Below are 8,083 nucleotides of genomic sequence, written 5' to 3'. Positions count from 1 at the left end.
GAAGAACAAAACGACAGCAACTTGTCTGTTCCCCTTCCCCCAATTCCCCAGCACTGTTCCCATCCCCCCCAATTCCCCAATAAAAATCTTTAAAAAAAATCAAAATAAATGGAACATTATTCACAAATCTCTTCCAGACTGGCTCCTTTCATGCCACTGTGACAACTTGCAATTATTTTCTCCATGTGTTGCCCACGAGGCTGTAGACTCACTGAGAGTAGGGGCTGTGTCTGTCTTGTTTAGCATCATATCCCCAATATTTAGTCTAGTGCTTGGCATAAAACAGGCACTCCGGTTGTAATATGAGTGTAAACTTGAGTGAGTTTTCTATCTTGTCTCAGGGTTTGCTTTTTGGAGACACCAAAACTAAAGTCCTAAGTGCAAATAATCTATTTGGAAGGTGATCCCAGGAAAAAAAGATGGGGTGTGGGGAAGTCAGAGAGAGAAGGAAAGGAAGCTATTAGGGCGAGTGTTAACAAGCAATGTTTTACTGTGGGCACTGTAGACTACAGCTTGTCCCAGGGAGAAAGTCTGAGAGATAGCATCCAACACGTCTCAGAGTTATCTCGCCCAAGGGCCCAGGGAGCTGGGACGTGAAGCCATCAACCCCCACCAGGCCTTGTTGGGGTGGCAGTCACTCCCTGGCGTTACTGGCCTGCCTGGCACACAAGCAGGGAGGACTTATCTACCAAAGACCAAAGAAACCTTCAGAGGCCTACAGGGGGAGAACCTGGATGCTGGCAACTGGAGTGAGGCATGCTTAAGGAGAGTAGGTGCCGAGGGGGTAAGAATGGGCACCCATGGTGAGCCACATCCGTGCACCTCTCTCTGCCAAGGCTCCCCTTCCACAGAACGGACATGACAGCCACCTGGAATGTTTCTGCAGATTAAATGAATTATTGACTCCATTTGGAACACGACTCTTCTGATAAAGCATTAATCAAAGAACATCGTTCCACGTGGTTTTAGTTCCCTTGGAGTGGGAGCATCTGTTTCTTCCTAGGTTAAAATTGTAATGTCTTTTTCTTTTTTTTTTTTAAATAGGAGCCAAGTAGAGCCCTGCCAAACTAGGAGGGTTTATGGGGATTATGAGCTAGGCATCACTGTTCACCCGTTCATAGTTGTAACAAATGGGAAAAGGGCTAGCACAGGCTCGTGCTGACAAGTGGTGGGCACCATGAACAGAAGTAGGCAGGGGTTCTGAGTCAATAGATACTCTCTCTCTTCTGCCCAGATGTAAGCTTGGGGGTATCTGGGCAGGCAATGGACCTCTTCTCATCTATAAAATAGTGATGTAAGTCCTGTCATGCATATTTATTAAGAAGATTTATGTGGCAGGTGGCAAAGATGAAAGAATTAAGAAAAGGAAGATAGTCTAGAAACAGGGGTTTGGGGTCAGAATCCCAGGGTTCCTATTCTAGCGACACCACATTCAGAACATCTCTTAATCTAAACTTCAGTTTCCTCATCTGTTTAATGGACATGATAATAGCATTGCTTCATTATGTTATTTTAAGGATGAATAAAGTACACAAAAACAGTTACTGGTATTGAGAAAATACTCAATAAAGGTTAGTTGTAGTTATTTTTTATTAGCATATTGGTATTACTATTATTACTTTTCAAATAATAATTTCTGGATAGTTTTTACCAGACTTGCAACTTGATTCTTGGGATTTTGACAAAAAGTGAGTAAGCTTTGACTTGCGTTTTTTATATCAAATCCTATTTGCAGCTCACCATTCAAGTCCTGTGGGGTTTTTAACCATTTGGGAACTTTCAATTTAGAAGGGGGCTTGGGGCTTCAGATGATTCATACAGAGACAATGGATGATAATTTGATGTTCAACCTTAAAGCTTCTATCTCCCGTTAATCCCAGATCTCTGCCGCTCCCCCCCCCCCCAGCCATCACTATCTTGCTGATGGCTGGATCTAAAGAAAGTATTGCCATAGATTATACCAGCTAACCAGGAGTTATCAGTCCTCTGTTGAGGGCTGAATCCCTAAATGGTAAAACTGATAATAGTCCTTGCTGGCCTCACCCAAATCATGTGTCCAACTGCAATCAGTGTTGGTCCAGCACATTCACACATTACCCTGTGACAGCTTTAAGCTACTTTGGCCTAAAGGTGCAGACCTGACGTATTAACAAGGACGATTTCACATTTAGGCTATCAGACATCTCCTTTCCACCGGGACTTTAATTGCTGATTACAGATGGAAGTCAAATTTGCAGGAAGCAGAATGTTCACGCATACGGAGGGCTAAAAGCTCAGTGCATTTTCTACACCGAGTGCTACTTTGAAAGATCAAACTCTGCTCAGATTTCTCACAGCATTTTAGAACTTGAAGGGATCTAAGAGGTCTTCAAGCTATAATTGCCTTCTCTCACAGATGAAGAACCTCAGGCTCTTGGAGAGGTTAATTGACTGCCTAAGGTCATATACAGCAGTGCTTCTCAAACTTAAATGAGAATAAGAGTCATCTGGGGAGATCTTCTTACACTGCGGATTCTGTTTCAGTAGGTCCGAGGTGGGACGAGATTCTGCATTTCTAGAAGCTTCCAGGGGATGCAGCAGCTGCTGGTCTACTCTGTGAGTATCAAGTCTATTCCATGAGGGGAATAAGAAGTCAGGATTTTTTGATACCAAATTATTGTTTTATTTTGCCACCTGGACTATCCCTTGTTGCAGAAAACCACAGAGGCTTAGGGCGAGGATGGTCATTTATCACTTGCGGGGAGTGGTGGAGAGTGGTATACTTTCAATTAACTAGAGCCGGAACTTGCAAAACGTTCAAGAAAACAGTCAACAGATGGATTGATTAGTTAATGTGAATGTCATCAAAGTGCCCAAGCATTGTGTAGTAGACGCTATGGTCCGTCACACAGAAGAACCATTTTTAGGAAGAAGAATGAAATCCTACACTTATAGAAGTGTTGTCACACATAGCCTTCAGCTTCTAGTTCTCTCGAAAAATGACTTCAGCTCAAGAAAGTCCCATTACCCAAGGTCATGTGTCTTTCCCAGGAGGTGCTGCATCCAATGACTGATTGATGGACACACCAGGTGTTCATTTTTCCTGGTCCCCAATTATGTCATTGGAATAACTCCTGTTATGAATTGAAATGTATCCTCTCTAAATTCATGTGTTAGAGTCCTAACCCCAGTACCTCAGGGGTGACTCTATTTGGAGATAGGACCTCCAAAGAAGTAATTAAAATAAAATGAGGTCATCAGGGGGGACCCTAATCCAATGTGACTAATGTCCTAATCAGAAGAGGAGATTAAGACACAGACACACAGAGGGACGATCATATGAAGACGTGAGGAGGAGAGCAGGAGGTGATAGCTATTAGCAAGCCGAGGAGAGAGGCTTCAGCACAAACAATCCTGATGACACCTTGGCCCCAGACTTCCAGCCTCCAGAACTGTGAGAAAACAAATGTCTGTTGTTTAAGCCACCAAGTATGCAGTATTTTGCTAAGGCAGCCCAAGCAAACTAACATGACATTGCTGGGGTTGTCACAACTTCCACATTGATCCCTTGGCTTGTGGCGTAAGAACTTTTAAAGTGGGGAACGCCAAGTGGGAATCTCTGAAACTACCAGTTCCCCAGCTGAAAAAGTATGCAGAAGATAATAATTGCCTACCAGGGGAATGGCAGAAAGTAACATCACCTTTGAATACTTAAAGATGCAGGGATGATGACCCCTACTACTTCACAGTTTGATTGCCCAGACTGATTCCTGCAAAATCCAGGGAGATCCTGGAGGGCAAGCGTAGACTTCTGCTAATCACCCATGTAGTAACTCCCATTATAGCTGCTGGGCCACACGGGAGATCTTTACTACAGCAGGTTAGCCTGTCTCCAGGTAGACTGTCTCTGACCATCAGCTTAGCAAGTCCATTCTTACTCCTATCAGAAAGAAGCCCAGAAAAAGCTGCACTCACCTGGACTGTATAACAGTGTGTATTTTCTGCCTTGCCCCAGAGCTACGCCCCCTCCCCCACCCTCTGTTGTACTCTGTGGTCTTAGTAGGAAGCGCCCAGCACCAGTTGGAAATCCTGCAGAACGCCGCGCTTGTCCACCAGGGGGGTGATGCCATCTAATCAGACATGATGGGCAAGATGCAGGCAGTGCATGGAGAACCTTGATCCGACGGATGTGTGTGCTCCTGGGAGCCAGAGGAAAATTCTTTAAAGACCTGCTCCTCTGATATTCCTTTTCAGTCAAGGCATAGGGAAAGAAAAGCTACAACCCAAATTTATGTCATCCTTAGTTGCACAAAAATTCTCGCACTGAAGAATGAAAAAACATGGCCCCATTTTATTTTGTGTCTGTCTTTCTGTGGGCCTTAAACTGTGTGAGAACCTGTCCAGCCATGGCTGGATTGGACACTGGCATTTTCTTCACACGGACAAATGTTTGTGATGATAAAATGAAGTGATACACTTAGTAGTATGTGTTATGTAACAAACTCAACAAATAGTAACAGGTTCACTCAATGTTCGTTATTATTGCATACCCTTCCTGGGCGCTTTCTATGTCCTAAGCTCAGTAAAGAAAGCCATCTTATAATGCCAAAGCGAACAAACACCTGAATTTAATTCTAATAGAACTGTTTGGAGGATGAAATGAGTGAATATATATTAAATACTCAGAACAACTTCCAGCATATGTTTATTGCTTAAAAATGTTGGTTATTATTAACATTAACCTTCTATTCTACAGGTGAACAAAGTAAGCCCATAATTTTGAGTTTAATTTTCCAGGGAACATACAGCTATTATGAGTTATAGGTCGTAAGAGAAATTGTTAGAAAGATGAGTCTGGCAGAGAGCAAGGGGAGGAGATTAGATGCGATGCAAAAAAGGCTGGCACTGTCGACATTTGGGCCCGACGATGCTCTGTTCTGTGGGGCTGTTTTTATTGTAGGATATTTAGCAGCATCTGTGCTTCCCAATAGCAGCTCCCCAGTTACGACAACCAAAAATGTCTCCAGACATTGCCAAATGTGCCCTGGGTGGGAGTAAAACTGCCCGCGACTGAGGAGGGCTGGACTAGATGGAAGGAGGAATATACTGGAGTTGGGGCAAGTATGGAGGGACTGCTGAGAAAAGATATGGTAAGAAGAGATGGGGGGATTTGGTGGTTAATTAATTCAAAGATGTCAAAGGAAAGAAAGAATCCAAGAGATCCCAAGTTTTGTGTTTGTTACCTGAGTAATTGGGATAATGTATGCAGAAAGAGGAAAGCTGGTGTATGGAAGAAGGAGCTGAGCTTTGAGTTTTCATTTCCCAGAGCAAAATTCTTGGGGGCTAACAACCATCTTGTATGTATGTATGTATGTATGTATGTATGTATGTATGTATGTATGTATTTATGCCAGGTGGTTTTGCACACATGATCTCATTTACTATCCTTAACTACCTGGCAAGGTAAATCACCCTTTTTCTTTCTCTGCATACATTGTGAGAGCCTGAGATTAAGTCACCTTTTCAAGGTCACGAGGATTTTAAGTGGTGGAGCATAATTAGGACCTGCACATCCTGACTTCAAGGAGCATACTTTGTGCATTGCCCTTGGCTGCTTTCTTGGGGTACAGAAGTGAGTTCTGGGGGAAGGTTATTTGGACGCTACCAAATCAGCATACAGGATGAAAGGGGCTTACTTACTTTCCCCAGGCCATGAGGACACCAGAATTGCATTGTCTTGCTTTTGCCTACAGTCAGCTAAAATGGTGCCGTGGCATTTGCATGACTGTCGTCCCAAAGAGGTTTTCACTTACATCTGGCCTTTTCCAGCAAGCAGACAGTTCATACGTGCAATTGAAACCTGACAACCAATGCACACACTTACACTGACAGTGAGTCACGAGCCTGTGTTTTCTCGGCTTTAAACAGAAGGAGAGTTTTTGCAGCTGGATGCCAGCTCCACCTCTAAGGAGCTATTACTCATGTGCTTTCTTCAAGAGCTGTTTTCTTCTCAGCCATGCTCAAATCCCTTCTTCCTAACTTAGAGCAGGTGCACCAAGCATAGGGGGAGGACCAGAGATGGACCTCAGGCCAGTGAGCAAAGCAATGTGAGCATCCCAGGTGCTAGAGTGAGCTCATTTTTCTTGAGAATTACTCTCAAAAGGCTTAACTACCGCATGCCTACTTAGAGCAAAAACTAAAGGTAACGGTTAACCCCACGACAACCCTCCTGCAGAAAGTGGTTCTAAGAGAAAAGCCATACACTGACATGCACAGAGATGCCTCCGAAAGAATTCAGTCAATTGTCAGCTACGGGGGCCCTGGGGAAAGTCAGCACAGAACAAGGTCAAAACCATTTGCTTTTCACTGTACATGATTTTTGAACATTTGAATTCTTCAGTACATGAATGCAGTACAGTAATACTTTGGTTTGCGAGCATAATTCATCCCGGAAACAAACTACTCGTATTGCAAGACGTTGCTCGTTTACCATGTTAAAACGTATTAGAAATATTTGCTTGTCTTGCGGAACACTTGCAAAAACCACGTTATTCACAATCCAAGGTTTTACTGTATTTGTAAAAGAAGCACATTGCAGTAGAAGTTGCGAGAGTGCTGACCCTTGGGGTGTGGATAGCGAGTAGAAAGGGGCAGGAGGGGGCCTTCTGGGGGCACTGATAGTGTCCCGTTCCTTGAGCTGGGTGTTGGTTAGCCAGGCATGTCCACTTTGTGAAAATTCATCAGTGTCCACTGAGGACTTGTGCACCTCTCTAAGCATGTTATATTTTAATAAAACATTCAGCATGTTTAAGGAGTTAAGCAGAAAAACGTCCATAAGAATACATTTGGCAGGCTGAGTGTGATTCATTCATTTATGCATTTATTTTAGAAAGCCCCAAAGTGTAGTTTTTGTGTTTACTTTGTGACACTAACTGAGAGTACAAAAGTGACTAAGGCAAGCTCCCTTTCCTGGAGAGGACCCAGCCTTGTGATGGGGAGAGAAGCTATATTACCAGGAAGCAAGGCTGTGTGTCTGCTTCCTAGAACTGCCGTCTCTAATTACAACACACTTTGTGGCTTCCAACAACTGAAGTTGTCATCTTAGGGCCCTGGAGTTCAGAAGTGCAGCACGGTCTCACGGGGCTAAAATCAAAGTGTGTTTGTGTTGGAGGCTCTGGGGGGGAATTTGCTTTCTTGTCTCTCCAGCTTCCAGAAACTTCCTGCATTCTGGGCTCGTGGTCTTTTCCTCCATCTTCAAACTCACCTCTGAACCTCTTCTCTTGCTGTCACCTCGCTTTTTTTGACTGTGCGTCATTTGCCTCCCTCTTTCCCTTTTTTCACATGGTGGGTAATTATATTGGACCCTCCAGGAAAATCCAGGAGAATTATCTCTCTACCTCAAGGGTATTAAGTTAATCACATCTGTACAGTCCCTTTTGCCATGTAAGGGGATTCGAATGAGGACATTTCTCTGTGGATATTGACTGAATATGTACATTGCCCAACATTCATACACTGAAGCCCATTCTCCCAGTGAGAGGGTATTTGGAGGTGGGTCCTTTGGAGGTTCTTAGCTCAGGAGGGCAGGACCCTCAAGGATGGGATTAGTGCCCTTATAAAAGACATCCCGGAGAGCTCCCCTCGCCCCTGCTGGCCTGTGAGGACACAGCAAGAAGCTGGAGTCTGTAATGCAGGGAGCAGGCTCTCGCCAGTTACCGAACCTGCCAGCACTTTGAGCTTGGACTTCCCAGCCTCTAGAACTGGGAGAAATAAATGTTTCCTGTTGTTTATGGGCCACCGAGTCCATGGTATTCTGTTATCGCTGTGCAAACTAAGACACCTGTCAAACTGTTTGTACGATAAAGGAGCTCAAACTCAGGGAGTCGCTGAGGAGATGCGGCCAGAGTGGTCAGCGTGGGGCGTGGGTGAGGATGGGAGGCAGCGGGCGGCAGGTGGCACGCAGATGGCCTGAAGGCGGGGTAAGAAGGCAGGTGGAGACAGGCGCGCAGGAGGGCCCCACGGGATGCCACAGAGGGGAAATGACACGTAAGGCTGTGGTGACGGTGTTGTTCGGCTGCTTGTCTGGGTCCAAACCCTACAGAGG

The sequence above is a fragment of the Hipposideros armiger genome, unplaced genomic scaffold (assembly GCF_001890085.2).
Source record: "Hipposideros armiger isolate ML-2016 unplaced genomic scaffold, ASM189008v1 scaffold_337, whole genome shotgun sequence".
NCBI classification, from domain to species: Eukaryota; Metazoa; Chordata; class Mammalia; order Chiroptera; family Hipposideridae; genus Hipposideros; species Hipposideros armiger.
This window is presented reverse-complemented; position numbering follows the sequence as displayed.